The sequence below is a fragment of the Patella vulgata genome, chromosome 3 (assembly GCF_932274485.2).
Source record: "Patella vulgata chromosome 3, xgPatVulg1.2, whole genome shotgun sequence".
In the NCBI taxonomy this organism is placed as follows: Eukaryota; Metazoa; Mollusca; class Gastropoda; family Patellidae; genus Patella; species Patella vulgata.
This window is the reverse complement of record NC_065881.2, coordinates 78,478,855-78,494,285: the sequence shown is the minus strand read 5'-3', so window position 1 is coordinate 78,494,285 and position 15,431 is coordinate 78,478,855. Positions and strand designations below refer to the sequence as shown.

The following is a 15,431-nucleotide window of genomic DNA, read 5'->3' as shown; positions in this document are numbered from 1 at the left end:
CGCCCTCAAAATGATAACTAGATTATCCAGGTGTGTAATATCATGCGTTATTTATGTTAAAATTTATTGTTATGTCAGTTCGGTTATCCGGGTTTGGAAATGAAATGAAATGAAATGGGGTTTAACGTCCTACTGTTTTGCTCCTAAACTGGGCTAATGAAGACGGGCATGCGCCATACAGTGTGCTATGAGGGAAATTTTGCCCGGGCAGCGGCGCTACGGCCTACTCTTATATCAAATTCCAACTGCCAAGGGATCTTTTACGTGCACGCTAATTTGTACACGGGACCTCGGTTTTTCGTCCCATCCGAACGACTAGACAGCTGTCCTTGTCAGGCCCTCCGTCCTGCATCACTGACAAGGGGAAACCACGCCGGAAAATCTAGATGAACTTTCTCGGCAAACAATTAGCCATGTGGCGTGAATTGAGGCACAGCGTACAGTTTAGTATGAGTGAATTTACGCCACGGCTTTGTGTACTAAACGTTAAAAATACATAAATTCGTGTTTATGATATCCTAATAAACAACCGATTTGATCAGAGTTTTGGCCAAAGGACGACACGTGAACACAATACAGCAGTAAACTTGTGTCAAATCTGTATGCTTGCTATAGAGCCCAGTCAGCGTGTTGAACCAACTATGTCACTTCCGGTTTTAATAAAAATTAATTTCTCGCTTACAAAAACTTTTTTGTTTGTGTTACAGAGGGGATTATTTATCAATATATATTTAAGATTTATGGAAACCTTGTTGAAAATCGTTGGTCTACCCCTTTAACATGAACTACTATATCTCGGCAATGGATTGGCAGATGCAGTTATTAATTATAAAATCCGCGATTGCATTGTATAGCCATGTTGCGTGAATTCTAAAATTGGAGGGTTTTCTTTTTACCTATAAATAAAAACCTCCAAATTTTGTTCGGGAAAATATACGCTTAGTTATTACCATATACCAAAGTTTGATAGTTTCAAAAATGCACCAGTATGCAGTAACGGATAATACAAAAATAACACCAGATAATAAACAAAAACACCGCATGCATATAAATAACGTGCAAGGCCCACAAAACATGCGCATCACAGTTCAACTCACAGGTTCTCTACTACTTGTTACGTGATCGTCATTTACACCATCAGAATGTGTCGTGTCTTCTGATTTGCTTATATTTGAGTTATGTGGCGACGTGTTATTTTTCACTGGAGCCAAGGGTGGGATAGGGGGGAGATCTTTATCTTTATTTATCGAAGACATAAATGTCTTAAAAATATTCTTTTTTAAAAATGATGACGGCGGACCAGGCTTTGATGGCGGGGTGGGTTTTGGAGAATTTGTGGTAACTTTCTTTGGAAAAGAAGGTAATCACCAAAATATTAAACATATTCAATTCGTTTCTCAAAATCTCTATAGCTGTAAATATATAGGCATCAAGTTGTGCAATATACGTGTAGTCATCAAATTGAGCAAAATACATCTGATAATTAAGTTGCGCTATGTACTAATAGTCATTAAGTTTCGCAATATACATGTAGTCATCAAATTCTGTGGGGGTTTGGATGACTGAATGGTTAGCACGCGCGCGCTGTATCATACGGTCTGGCATTGAGTCAGTTGGCGGGGTTTCGATTCCCCAGTTGTACGTGACAAGGAGTAGGGGGTCGCCTGTACAACCTCGTGGGTTTTCTCCGGGTTACCCGGTTTCCTCCCACTGATAAAGAAATAAAATTGAACCATGTGTTAGTCCCGAACTAAATGACCTAGTTTGTGTCGAGTGGACGTTAAACCCCATCTCTCTCTCTCTCTTACAATAGAATGAGGTTGCTGGTAACTTCTCTTTAAGTGACTTGACATATTATTACGAGGAAACCATAAATATAGGTGGATAAATATAATAAAACGTGATGATCTCGAATGATATCTGGTTAGTGAGGTAGGGCCATATTCACTGATCCACAGACAGATTGTATTTCATATGTCTATACCAGTACATATTTATCAAACGATGTAGTCATGTTAGCTATGATGGCGTGACACCGAAGACCGTAATGGGACAATAATCTTGCTTGTCTATAAGCATACCGCTATGACAATGAATTTTGCACTGATCTTTTTTAATCCTTAGACAATTTCCGATTGTCTTCCTAGGTTTTCTTTATATTTGACATCCGTGCTGGTTAATTTCCTGATAAGATATATTAATATTATACGATATTATTAAGATATGGACAGCTTTCAAGCCAACTATCGAGCGTAACACAATTCACCATAAAAATACTTTTATCGCAAAAGATGTTCGTTAAATCGATTAATTCAATTCATCTATGACTATTTGCATGTCACGCACATATTATTTCGCATACACTTTTTATTTTATTCTATTGCAAAAGCAATTGTTTTAAAAAAAAAATCATTAAATTTTATCTTAATTCAATACTCGAGAAATCAGGGACAGAATACCAATGTCAGACAGTATATGAGATTTTCCTGGGCGTCTTATTTCCCTCTTTGGAGTTTGGGTACATGTGTGAAATAATATTTGGTTAACAAATTTCAATGACATTGATTTGTATTAATTTATTATACGTAAATATTACAAATTATTATTCAATTCTAATATTAGTTATTGATCTAAGTGTTTTTCAACAGCTAACCTACTTGTACAATTTTTTGGAATCAATTATCTGTTGACAAAATAAGTAGATTTAAAAAAAAAAAAAAAAAAAAACATAAAAAAAAACAAAAACAGGTACAGAGGTGTACATATTTTCAAACAGCAGAAACCCACCAACTTTTTTATACAGCGGGTATAGGGAGTATGCAAATACATAATATAAATAAATATATTCACTGCAAAGACCAACATCGGTTTATGAAGGTTGATTATCTTTGAGCAAAGCATTCTTTAAACGGACGATTACAAGAATAAATGAAAGACACGGTAAAGTCTGTCGAAACTGAAATACAGCTAATGCATGATAAATATTTGAACATAAAGAATCAGAATCGTTAGTTTTAGTGGAGGTATACATTTATTTATGCAATTACAATGGTTTGTTGCCAAACTTAACATTTCATTTGAAGTGTAAGACTTGTAAACATTGATATCATATATAGGGTGGCCCATGTGCTCTACAGAAATAAAGTCCACCGCTGATAGTTCGAGACTACCACTGAAGCGTACACATTCGCCGTGCCGAGACCAACTTTCTGACAATATGATACTATAAATAGCCATGGCACGTGCAATTCTCTACAAATCTATCAACTATTACAGCCGTAAAAAATTTATTGTTGACGATTTTGAATAGCAGTGAAATTAAGCTTCTTGGTTATTACAGCAGATTTAGAAATTACGTTCGTTTCATTTTTTAAATCGCTTTATCATTAACTGTACCGTTAAGAGCGGCATCTTTTGGTTTAGTACAAATAATATCTCTGAATCACTCGGATTAGACAGGAACATGATACTTGCAGTAGTTTCATTTTACTTTTACAAGGTTCTTAAAACGATTGTTGAGCTACCTAACGTGCTTATTTCTAAATTCAATTTCTTGTTCTAGCTTTCTGTTATGTTTCGTAAAAAAGTAGTCTTGATTATCCCGACCTGTCAATCAGACGTAGAATGGTCGATAGACTGGTTAAGCGAGACTAATTTCAAAACAAGGGCACGTAACCTATCTTTTACTCAAAAGTGTCTGGATGTAATGGACGACACTTGGAACCAGTTTTCAGTCTATTATTTATAGATGATTAATGGTCATAGCTTATTAAGTACAACATGATCGTTTATTTAGTGACTATAATTGTGTGAAACTGATTTGAGGCTTGGCATATATATAAATATTGTGGCGTAATTGTCGAGATATAAGGAGATATATGGAGATATTTATTTATGGTGGGTCACCCTATCATATAATAAATTAAATTGTAATATTTAGCAGGGACATAAATAAGACCAAATGGCATACTAACAGTTAATTGCGATAATTGTTTATAAATCTGACTTAAGTTGCATTATTCTTCTTTACGGGTTTACTCTTTGAATATCACCAATATCAAATATGAATTGAAGGGAATGGGAATGTTTATTTAAAATAAAAAAAAATGTTATATATAAAATGAATATTAACATCATGAATATATTTTAATATTTACAGTGTCCTTTCAAATCAATATTTACAATAAGAAATTACAGCGACAGCTAAGTAAATTAGTGTAATGTGCTAATATAAAATAGTTAAATACAAAAGCAAAGACACTGGTTGTTGGTTGTTTTTCTATATTTCGAGGAGCTAAATTTATTGTGACCTCTTCACATCAATATTTACAATAAACAATGGCTGAGACCGCTTAGTAAGATAGTTTAGTATGGTAATTAAAAATACTTAAAAACAAAGACATTGGTTTGTTTTTGGGTACGCCAAATCTTCTGACCTTTTCGATTCGAAATTTAAAAAAAAGAGACAGCTTAGTAATATATTCAACATAGTTAAATACAATCACAAGGACAGTGAGGTGGTTTTTAATTCCCGCGGTCAAATACGACCCTTAATGATTAGAAGCCACATGAAGAAGTTTCACATTTCCTGGTTGTTTTCCAATTAATAGGACATCATTTTTCTGGTGGTTTTCTACTAATTTTTCTATAGAGTCAAAAGTCTGAAAACAGAAATATATTTATTATTTTATTTACAATATAGTTAATATTTATACAAGAAGAGCCCGGCAAACACAGATACAGTTAAAGGGTGACTGTCTATCTCCTTATGGGTCCTCTTCACTCACAGAAGTTAGAGAAGGCTTGCCGGAGAGAATGAGGCAAGGAGCCGCAAATCATAAATCTACCTATATGTAACTGGTGGAAATATAGTACCAGAGTCGCTGACATAACTCCATGGATTTCCTCCTCCATTGTTCTAAGAGTGATGTCCCCATGCGACCTTATAAACTAAAAATCAGACATCAGATGATTGCTTTGAAAGAACGTTAAATCGTATCACATTCGTGTGTATATCGTATGTGCAATAGCCGATTTTCAAACATTCAATAAAATATTTTAATAATGAAAAGTGCATACAGGTTTTGCCATATCAAATACATACCATTTCATTATCCTTGTATTCCCCAAGGGCAAATTTTTTATCAGATCGTTGTCTGATCTTTAGATTCCGTATTCTGTTTTCATAAAGCACACAAAGTGTATACGGATGGCTTGTATTCGTGGTTTTACTTCTTCCACTGTTCCTAATAAGGAAAGTACCGTCCTAAAATAAATAAGAAAAATAAAATTATATCTGTGGAAAATACTCATCGGGGGGTGACTGGCCTAAACTAACCTGCAACGGTTACATATTTTCTGGTATTTCAAAATCAAACTTAAGTATAACCTATGTTTATATTGAATCACAAGGAGTTACTAGTGACGTGACGCTATGTAGGGACGATATCAAGTGGTATCATTACAGCGACGATATATAGTGGTACAATTACAGTTGTAACAAAGTGATCTATACCTTTCATCAAATTGAACGATCATTTAGGTGCATATAACTTTATGACCTCTGCTGGTTTTGATAATATATGATATTGACTTTTTAACTCTGTATCAACTTCTGTTAAGGCACGGAATGGGGATGATCTAATTAAACATTTAATTAATCCCATATGTCATTTACAAACTACATATGGTCTTTGCACACGCTCCGCTTTACTTCAAAGGATATACCTACTGGCCAGTAAGCATGCCGTGACGAGATAAAAGAGACAATTGCCCGTATGACCATGTGTCCGAAGGTATATAACGAGGAGTTTGCTGACAGTTAGGCAGTCGGCTAGAGACGACCACAGACGGGCGGGGAGGAGGAGAGAAGAGCAGAGACAGGCGGATGGACTCGCCCGAGTTCAGCCGCTGCCTTGGCAGAGGGGCAGAATGGTGGATTTAATATTGTTATATGTGTTCCTGGTGTATCTATAGTTCCCGATGTAGTGTAGTCTTGTATCGATGTAACTGGTATTCTGTTCCTGTTGTAAATAAAACTGGTCTCTGTTATCACTAAGATACTGTTACACAGTGACGATATCAACTGTTATCATTACAGTGACGCTATGTAGGGACGACATTAAGTGATATCATTACAGTGACGATATCAAATGGTATCATTACAGTGACGATATCACGTGATATCATTACAGTGACGATATCAAGTGGTATCATTGCAGTGATGATATGGAGTGATTTCATTACAGTGACGATATAGGTGTATATCAAGTAGTAGCATTACAATGACGATATCAATTGACGATTACAGTGACAATATCAGTTTTGAAAAAAGCCATCCGTGGAATATCTATCCTTAAAGTTCACTCGAATAGACAAATGCGAATTGTGAATAACCGTGTATCATATATATATATATATATATATATACATAGGGTTTTAAACAAATACAACTGACCTTGTTTATTTTTTTTATTCTAGCATTTGCTGTGTCACGGTCTACGTTCATATGATACCATGGAAATTTAGCTAGTGGATCTGATACTGATACACATTCATCATATATCTCTTGTGAATCATCCTCTTCAGATGTATTGACTTCCTTCATAAACAAAAACATAAATTATAAGAAAGCCGCCATTGAGAAATTAACATATACTAATATATTATTGGAATTCTCTCATTACAAAAGGATAATAAAATTATAGAAAATACGAAATTCCTTGATTTAAAACACAAATTAACTGATAAATTATAAGAATGTAGTCATTAATTTAAATAAGAATTACTTCATAAAAAAAAAATTAACAGATAGATTATACGTTGTTCTTCATTTAGAAATTAACATAAACTGATTGACAGATTATACGAATGCCATCATTGAGAATTTAACAGATCAATTATAAGATAAAAACAAAATTTAAATTGTTAATTGCAAGAATGTCTATAAATAAAAAATAAATAAATAATAAAAATGAGGTTTACTGATATTATTATTGCTATTTTGAGATTTAATATTGTGCTTTAATAAAGTCATCAGGAAATATAGTTTTGACATGTAATTGGTAATTTTCCTGTTTTATAATAAACAATCAAAGACAAATAATATTCATATATACATTAATAACGGTGTTTGCCCTTACTATATAATATCCAAGATAAATAAAATATTCAAAAAGAGTTCCAAGGGTAGTATATCACCCAAAGCTGAAATATACATTGAAGGCGTATAGCAATGTTAAGAATATGAATATTGATAACAGCTACAGCTCTTTAAGAGTATGTTCTACAATTATAACATGTTCCTACATTAAATACTCAAAAATTAACTTCATACTCAAGCTTATACCACAGGTATCCAATTCTGTTTTATGAACAATTCTGTTTTATGAACAATTCTGTTTTATGAACAATTCTGAATTACGTTTATTTATAAACAAAGTAAATGTTCATTCAGTGGTAATTGAATAACTTTTAGCAATTTAAGATCCACAGCTCTACCTAAGGGGCAAAGACACATTTCCCATGGGCACCTCTCAAACTATTAAACATACATTGCGCAAGAGCTAAATCTGTCTATTGCAGGTCTTTCTTTAGGCCTGAAATGTTTTCTAAATTTTTAATTAGACATTAATTAACTTATCCAGGCCATAATCAACTCTCGATGGCATATTTTGATTTAAGCTAAAATGGAGGAGCGAGGCTTAGCTTCGAAGAACCAGTCTGATGGTTGAAATTATGGCACACGTCTTGTCAAACTTTTCAAATTATTCATTGTACATTATCTATTTTTGAGCTAGTATCGCAAGAATGGTCAGCTCTTTATCTAAATCTTATATAATGTATCTTTAACTTTAGTTCACATTAGATTACCGGGCATGAATTGGAAGTTGAAAATGTAAGTGGTTGGTGGTCAACGGACGAATAGGCGGGCGGAAAGACAGACAGACAGAAGTGAACGTTGGTCCTACGGGCGAATAAAAAAGCATTGAGCAGAATATTATATGTTAGCATATAAATAAAGCAAATTAGCAATCTAAACTAAATAATACATTTCAGACAGTTTCATGATACCCTATATCAGTGTAAATCCAATCCCAATTTTTAAATCTTAATAATTACTATTTTACCAATGGATTTAACTAAATAATATTTATTAATACACTAGTGATATCCGGTTCCCTACTTTATTATTTTCTCACACCTCAACAACAACAGGTTTTGTTACGGTAGTTTTGTTTTGCTATATAACCAAACGGTCAAATACCAAACATGCGTTTTTTCGATCGAGATAAGAGGGTTATTTACAATTCAGAAATATATGTTCTGCCTTACTTGAACGAAACAAATTGATTTATATGGCTGTGTGTTGTGGCTGGGCTACCTTCAATCTGATTAAAACGCGGGTCCTATTTCGTTTGTTTTTTTTATACTGTAGTTCAAAATTTCGTTTTACTTGTCTTCACGGCACTAGGATCTGGAAGAATTGTTATATAACCCGCGATCTGGCTGATGTGAGGGATTAACCAATGAAACGGTCTGTTACGACAAGTTCTTGGCGTGCGGTGCACAGAACTGTGGGTACCCACTACCAACATCAACGCTGCTTAGTTATTCAAATGTCTAACGTTATAGGGTCAAAAGTCGCTGGTATGACCTCTGACGCGACCTTCCACCACAATCGGTCAGATCTTTATGCAGTAGAGGCCATCGAACGTATAAAAAAAACGAAACGAAATATAGATCTGTATTTTAATCCGATTGAAACTAAAGCGCATAACATAATTATATAAAGACACGTCTTTAAAAATGTGGAATACAAGAGTCGGTATATAGCTAAATGAAGATAACGTTTTCTTCCTGTTGGCTATGATTTCGACATGTGAAATGCTCACGTACGTAGCTTAATATTGTTTAAGACGAAAGCTAGTTAGTGTAGAATAGTTACTTTAGACTCAGTGTCTGATAAGATGATAGGTGGTGAAGAGCAAAAACAACAGAGAAAAAGGACAAAAGAAAAAAAGCGGAATATCGAACATGGTGAATAAGGAACACTGATAGGAACCTCGGGTTCAGGTATTTTCGGTTTTTTGGTATCTAACTGAACTTTCTTATACGAGTTTTTAACTTTCGGTTCCTCTTGAATGCTAGCTGATTCCTGTTTTATTGCTTCCGTATTTTTGACAATTGGCTTCACTGGAAGTACTGAAAAGCATATAAAAACCACAACACACATAAAAGAAAACAGCAAGCAAATCGTACTGAAATTATGAAAATAATTTAAACCTTCCCTGTAGTCAATTAGGACTAAAATTTATTTATGTATCACGGACGTTTAAAATGGGTGTTAGCACTCTAACCCGGAACCTAAATTTATTCATTTTTCTTTAAACAATGTCATATTCAAATAACCGAAAGAATCGGCTAATTGTTGAAATTAAAAGCACTAGCCTAACCAGAGTAGAGTATTTCGAGCTATACTATATACCGGAAAACACCGGAAAACTACCGGCAAACACCATATTATACGGAACACCGGAAAACACCGGAAAACACTAAATACCGGAAACCACCCTAAATAGGTAACCCGGAGAAGGGCTATACTATAAACCGGAAACTAACCCTAACCCTAACCCAGGCACACAGAGGACCAGGCTCCTGGTTACCTATTTAGCCTGCCAGTCTCCGGGTTACTTATTTAGGGTATTTTCCGGTATTTAGTGTTTTTTCCGGTATTTAGTGTTTTTTCGGTGTTTTTCGGTATTCAGTATACAATGGTGTTTTCCGGTTGTTTTCCTGTGTTTTCCGGTTGTTTTCCGGTATATAGTATTGCTGGAGTATTTCCACCAGTGATTATTGAACTCCTTGAGAATTACCCGTAAATTGAACGTTAACATGAACGACTATATCTCGGCAATGGATTGGCAGATGCAGTATAATTATAAAATCCGCCATTGCATTGTAAAGCCACGTTGCGTGAATTCTAAAATTGGAGGGTTTTCTTTTTACCTACAAATGAAAACCTCCAAATTTTGTTCGGGAAAATATAAATATAAGGAAAAGGACAAGAGCAAGAACGACAAGATTACGTTTAGTTATTACCATATACCAAAGTTTGATATTTTCAAAAATGCACCAGTATGCAGTAACGGATAATAAAAAAAAAACACCAGATAAAAAAACCCCACCGCATCCATATAAATCACGTGCAAGGCCTACAAAACATGCGCATCACAGTTCAACTCACAGGTTCTCTACTACTTGTTACGTGATCGTCATTTACACCATCAGAATGTGTCGTGTCTTCTGATTTGCTTATATTTGGGTTATGTGGCGACGTATTATTTTTCACTGGAGGCAAAGGTGGGATAGGGGGGAGATCTTTATCTTTATTTATCGAAGACATTAAAGTCTTAAAAATATTCTTTTTTAAAAATGATGATGGCGGACCTGGCTTTGATGGCGGGGTGGGTTTTGGAGAATTTGTGGTAACTTTCTCTGGAAAAGAAGGTAATCACCAAAATATTAAACATATTCAATTCGTTTCTCAAAATCTCTATAGCTGCAATATATAGGCATCAAGTTGTGCAATATACGTGTAGTCATAAAATTGAGCAAAATACATCTGATAATTAAGTTGCGCTATGTACTAATAGTCATTAAGTTTCGCAATATACATGTAGTCATCAAATTCTGTGGGTGTTTGGATGGTCGAATGGTTAGCACGCGCGCGCTGTATCATACGGTCTGTCATTGAGTCAACTGGCGGGGTTTCGATTCCCCGGTTGTACGTGACAAGGAGTAGGGTCGCCTGTCCAACCTCGTGGGTTTTCTCCGGGTCCTCCGGTTTCCTCCCACTGCTAAAGACCCCTACGCGCAAGCGAATGATTGAAATAAAATTGAACCATCTGTTAGTCCCGAAATGACCTAGTTTGTGTCGAGTGGATGTTAAACCCTATTTCTCTCTCTCTCTCAAATTCTGCAGTTGCGCAATGTACGTTTAGTCACTAAGTTGCGCAATATACAGTCATATAAAATTACTAACAACAATTACAATACAAAAAATAATATTAGAAAGATTAGTAATTTATGCGAAAATAATTGTTCTTTATTGATATACAATTATCATTTACTGATTTATTGTTCCTACAAGGTAGCCCCGATGGCTCAGTGCGTAAGAGGTTGTGGGTTCGCTCCCGGTCTTGGCCGAGAAGTTTCATCGTGATTTTCCGGTGTGTTTTCCTTTTGTCACTGGTGCAGGACGGTGGGTCTGTGTACACATTAGCGTGCACGTAAAAGATCCCTTGGCGGTTGGAATTCGATATAAGAGTAGACCATTGCGCTGTTGTCCGGGCCAAATTACCCTTATAGCACACTGTATGGCGTATATCTGTCTGGGGTCACGGTAACTAAGTGGGTAAGACGCTGGCTCGCTAGCCTGGAGGTCGGGTGTTCGATCCCTGCATTGGCCGAGAAAGTTCATCCAGATTTTCCGGCGTGGTTCCCCCTTGTCAGTGATGCAGGAATGAGGGCCTGACAGGGACAGCTGTCTAGTCGTTCGGATGGGATGAAAACCCGAGGTCCCGTGTACCCATTGACGTGCACGTAAAAGATCCCTTGGCAGTTGTAATTCGATATAAGAGTAGGCCGTAGTGCCGCTGTCCGGGCAAAATTTCCCTCATAACACACTGTATGGCGTATGCCCGTCTTCATTAACCCAGCTCGGAGCATTACAGTAGGACGTTAAACCCCATTTCATTTAATTTCGTATATTCGTCTTCATTTGCCCCCTAGGAGCAGAACAGTAGGACGTTAAACCCCATTTCATTTGTTCCCACAAGGATGAAAAAATTAGTATATTGTCTGTAAATCTTACCTGGTTTTAAAACGACAAGAGGTTTTATTTTTTCCTTTGGTTCTTCAGCAGGTTTGAGAGGTTTATCAACTTTCCTTAATCTGTTTCGTCCTTCACTGATGGCTCGTATATCTATAACACCCCCTCCGGGTACCGAAGGTGGAGTAAATTTTTTCTCGGGTACTCGTGTGGGAGGGTTGGGCTTTGGCCTGCGGTTATTTAACGGAGGCACGGGAGGGGGTTGATCTAAAAAAAAAATATTTGTTTAAAGATACATTATGGGAGATTTTTATAGAGAGTTGGCCATTCTTGCTATTACTTTATTCTGAACATAGTTATCATCGTTGTAATATTTGACTAGAAATGGTAGCGAAATGCGTCTTCACCTTCACCGATCGTTTGATTGACAGGCGTTAACTCCACCTACATATCCCGATTATCAAGTAAAGTTTTCAATGGCATACGGAAACGCTTTACAGCGGCCTCGCTAAGTACACTCTATCATTTAGCCTCGATCTAACTGACGTATTTTCATCAGGTTTCCCCTTATTTGATTTAATCAATTAGTGAAATCCTATTTAAATCCGAGCTGTAGCCCAGCCATCCGTGGGTCTACAGAGTTGATTTTGGTCTTGTTGTTTAAATAAAGATCTAATTTATAATTTCTATAACATCTGAAGCCTAAATTAAGACTTGCAATAATCAGATTTAGCTCTTGCATAATGTATGTTTAAGTTATGATAAACATATTTTAATGCTGCCGGGGAGGGGGTTAACCTAGAATAAACACATAAATATTTAACGAAATGGAGCACAATCGTCCATTTCCGACATTCAATACGTCGATATGCAATATCATTATAAAATGATTGTTCGGTTGTACGCGACAAGGAGTAGGGTCGCCTGTCCAACCTCGTGGGTTTTCTCCGGGTCCTCTGATTTCCTCCCCACTGCTATAGACCCCCACACACAAGCGAATTGTTGAAATAATATTGAACCATGCATTACTCTCTCTCTCTCACACACACACACATACACACCCACTTAAATATAAGATATTTACCGTCTGATCCCGACGAAGCCTGAGGAAAAGAAAAAAGATAGATATTTTAAATGTATATCTAAGATAATGAAACTAGATTTCAAAGTTCGTACGTAAAACTATTTGGTATCAGATACACATCTAATTTGTTTCTTTGCCCTTGACAGTGGTACCAGACAGAAGGACTGGCAAGAAATTGTGTCTAGTGGTTCGGATGGGACGTGTACCCGTTCACGTGCACGTAAAAAGAACGCCTGCCTTTTGGAATTCGAAATATGAACAGGCCGTAGCACACGGTCGAGGCAAATCTTCCCTCATACCACACTGTATATCGTATGCCTGTCTTTATTAACCCTACACTGTCACGAAAAAATCCGTGAAAAGACGTAAAAAATTCCGGAAATAAAAATTACCAGGAAATTTTTTATCCGTATTTGTGTTTCCTGTAATTTATAGAAACGCCTTCTATTTTCAAATACGGAAAAAACATTCATGGTAATTTTTGTTTCCCGAGCATGAAAGTGATAAAAATTTCATTGAATTACCATTGACTTTATACGCGTGTGTGAAATAGCTTCATTTAACGTCCGCTTCCGCTGAAGTCATATCGCAGACAATCTTTATTCGCAACCTTTTTCCGCTATTAGAAGAATACTGGATATCTTATTCGAGAGCAAGGTATCACAAACCGCTGTTCAGTAAGGCTTTCAGGTAACTCTGCCATAGAGACAAACCGGCTTACACTAAGCAATCGGTTATACTATCCGGATTTAGGCGTGCTTGATCACCAGATAATACAACCTATACATAGGGAGCGTTAAAACATATTTTTATACATTTATGAAAATATTTACAATCTGATTAACGTATGATGAATAACAATAAACTTTATAGATCTTATAAATAATGGAAATTGGTTATACATGACATGTAATATAGCAAAATTTACAAAATATAATTCTGCATATTATGGTTAATAAATTAAAATGAATACTATAACATGATAATCATTAGGAATGATTATATATGTATACGATTACTTATCGTTGCATTTGCAAACAGAAATAATCCGTAAATTCCTGGTCATTCCACCGTTTATCCCGTAAAATAACAGAATTAAGTCCATTATAGAATGGAATCAAACATTTTATCCCTAAATTTCACGGAAATTCATGGCCATTCCACCGTTTATTCCGTAAAATAACACAATTAAGTCCATAATAGAAGGGAATAAAATATTTTATCCCTAATATAGTTCACACGTTCAACACAATTTCTCCCAAAAAAGCCATCGATTAACAGAAAAAAAGTGTTAAACTACGGAATTCGGCCAAAGGCCATATAAACAATGGATATTTTTTACAGTGTATTGTTGCAGTAAAGTAGGACGTTAAACCCGGTTTCATTTCATTTCATTCGTTTCCTATCTGTTTCAACTTGAGTAACGTTTGTTACTACAAACATGGGTGCACTGGACCCTGTATGATTCGGAAAGGAAATTAAATTAAATGGGGTTTAATGTCCTATTTCCTGCACAACACCGATTAATAAAGTCGGACGTACCCCATGATGTGTGCCATGAGGGGAATTCTTCCCGGGCAGCGGCCTTTCGTCGCGTTCTTTTACGTGCACGTCAACATGTACAGGAGACCTCGGTTTATCGTCCCTTCCAAACGACTAGACACTTCCTTGCCAGTTCCCGGCTCTGCACCAATGACAAGGCGAAATACTGATACCGAGGAGATATGAGTAGGAGTGTTGCTGTATAATTTTTTCAGAGCTAACTACTGCCAGAAAATGTGTTATTTCTGTCAGAAAATGTGTAATCTCTGCCAGAAGATGTGATATTTTTGCCTGTAATTGGGACCCGGACATGTCTATGGCTATAATTTAGGCGCCTAGTGTTCTAATGGTTCAAGCATGGTTAAATGGACAATAAACCCCCTCTAAATACGAAACATGAAGTCCCAGAGAACCAAAAGAGAACTGATCAAAATGCAGGGAACACCTTTTCTTAAATTTCAAATGAAGATTTAACAGAGCAAACCGAGTTTCTAAGTACATGACATCTGATTCAGATGAAATTTACTCTCAGACATTTGTACATTCTCTGAAAATTTATAGATGACACTAATTTAGACGGGTGATTGCAAAAAGGAAATGTACATACTACTCCTGTACTGTGGTAACTTCCGGCGCTTGCATCTTCCTCCTCGTCATCTCCGGCTACATCGTAAACTGTTTAAATAAAAGATTTAGAGATTGTATCGGGTTTCTCTCCATCAACGAGTGTATCATGTTAGTCATATGTAGCAAATTGTATAAGCTTTCTGTGGAACAACCAATTTCAGGTAAAAACATAAACTGTTTCAATGGCATTTAGTAATTGAACTAGAGTATACAGGTCACAATTCTATGGAATACAATTACTGCTTTTTACTGAGCGACGTTTCGACTAGGCTTCTCTAGTCATTATCAAGCTATGATAAAAAATGAAAATATGACAGGACAATATATACATGTACACCACAATGC

General features: G+C 36.0%; 1 long non-coding RNA gene across 5 annotated transcripts; it reads right to left on the bottom strand.

Annotated features, from left to right (window-relative positions):
• Positions 1-3,966: 3,966 nt before the first annotated feature.
• LOC126816872 (uncharacterized) lies at positions 3,967-15,140 on the bottom strand. 5 transcript variants are annotated; one of them, XR_007678628.2, is made up of 8 exons: positions 15,067-15,140; positions 12,918-12,936; positions 11,876-12,100; positions 10,450-10,497; positions 9,065-9,204; positions 6,458-6,601; positions 5,105-5,266; positions 3,967-4,661 (listed from the first exon to the last, which is right to left on the bottom strand). It is a non-coding gene; the product is annotated as an uncharacterized LOC126816872 (long non-coding RNA). The 5 variants fall into 5 exon arrangements; XR_008787433.1 differs by having other exon boundaries at positions 9,065-9,195; XR_007678626.2 differs by lacking the exon at positions 9,065-9,204 and having other exon boundaries at positions 10,247-10,497.
• Between the last annotated feature and the right edge of the window lie 291 nt (positions 15,141-15,431).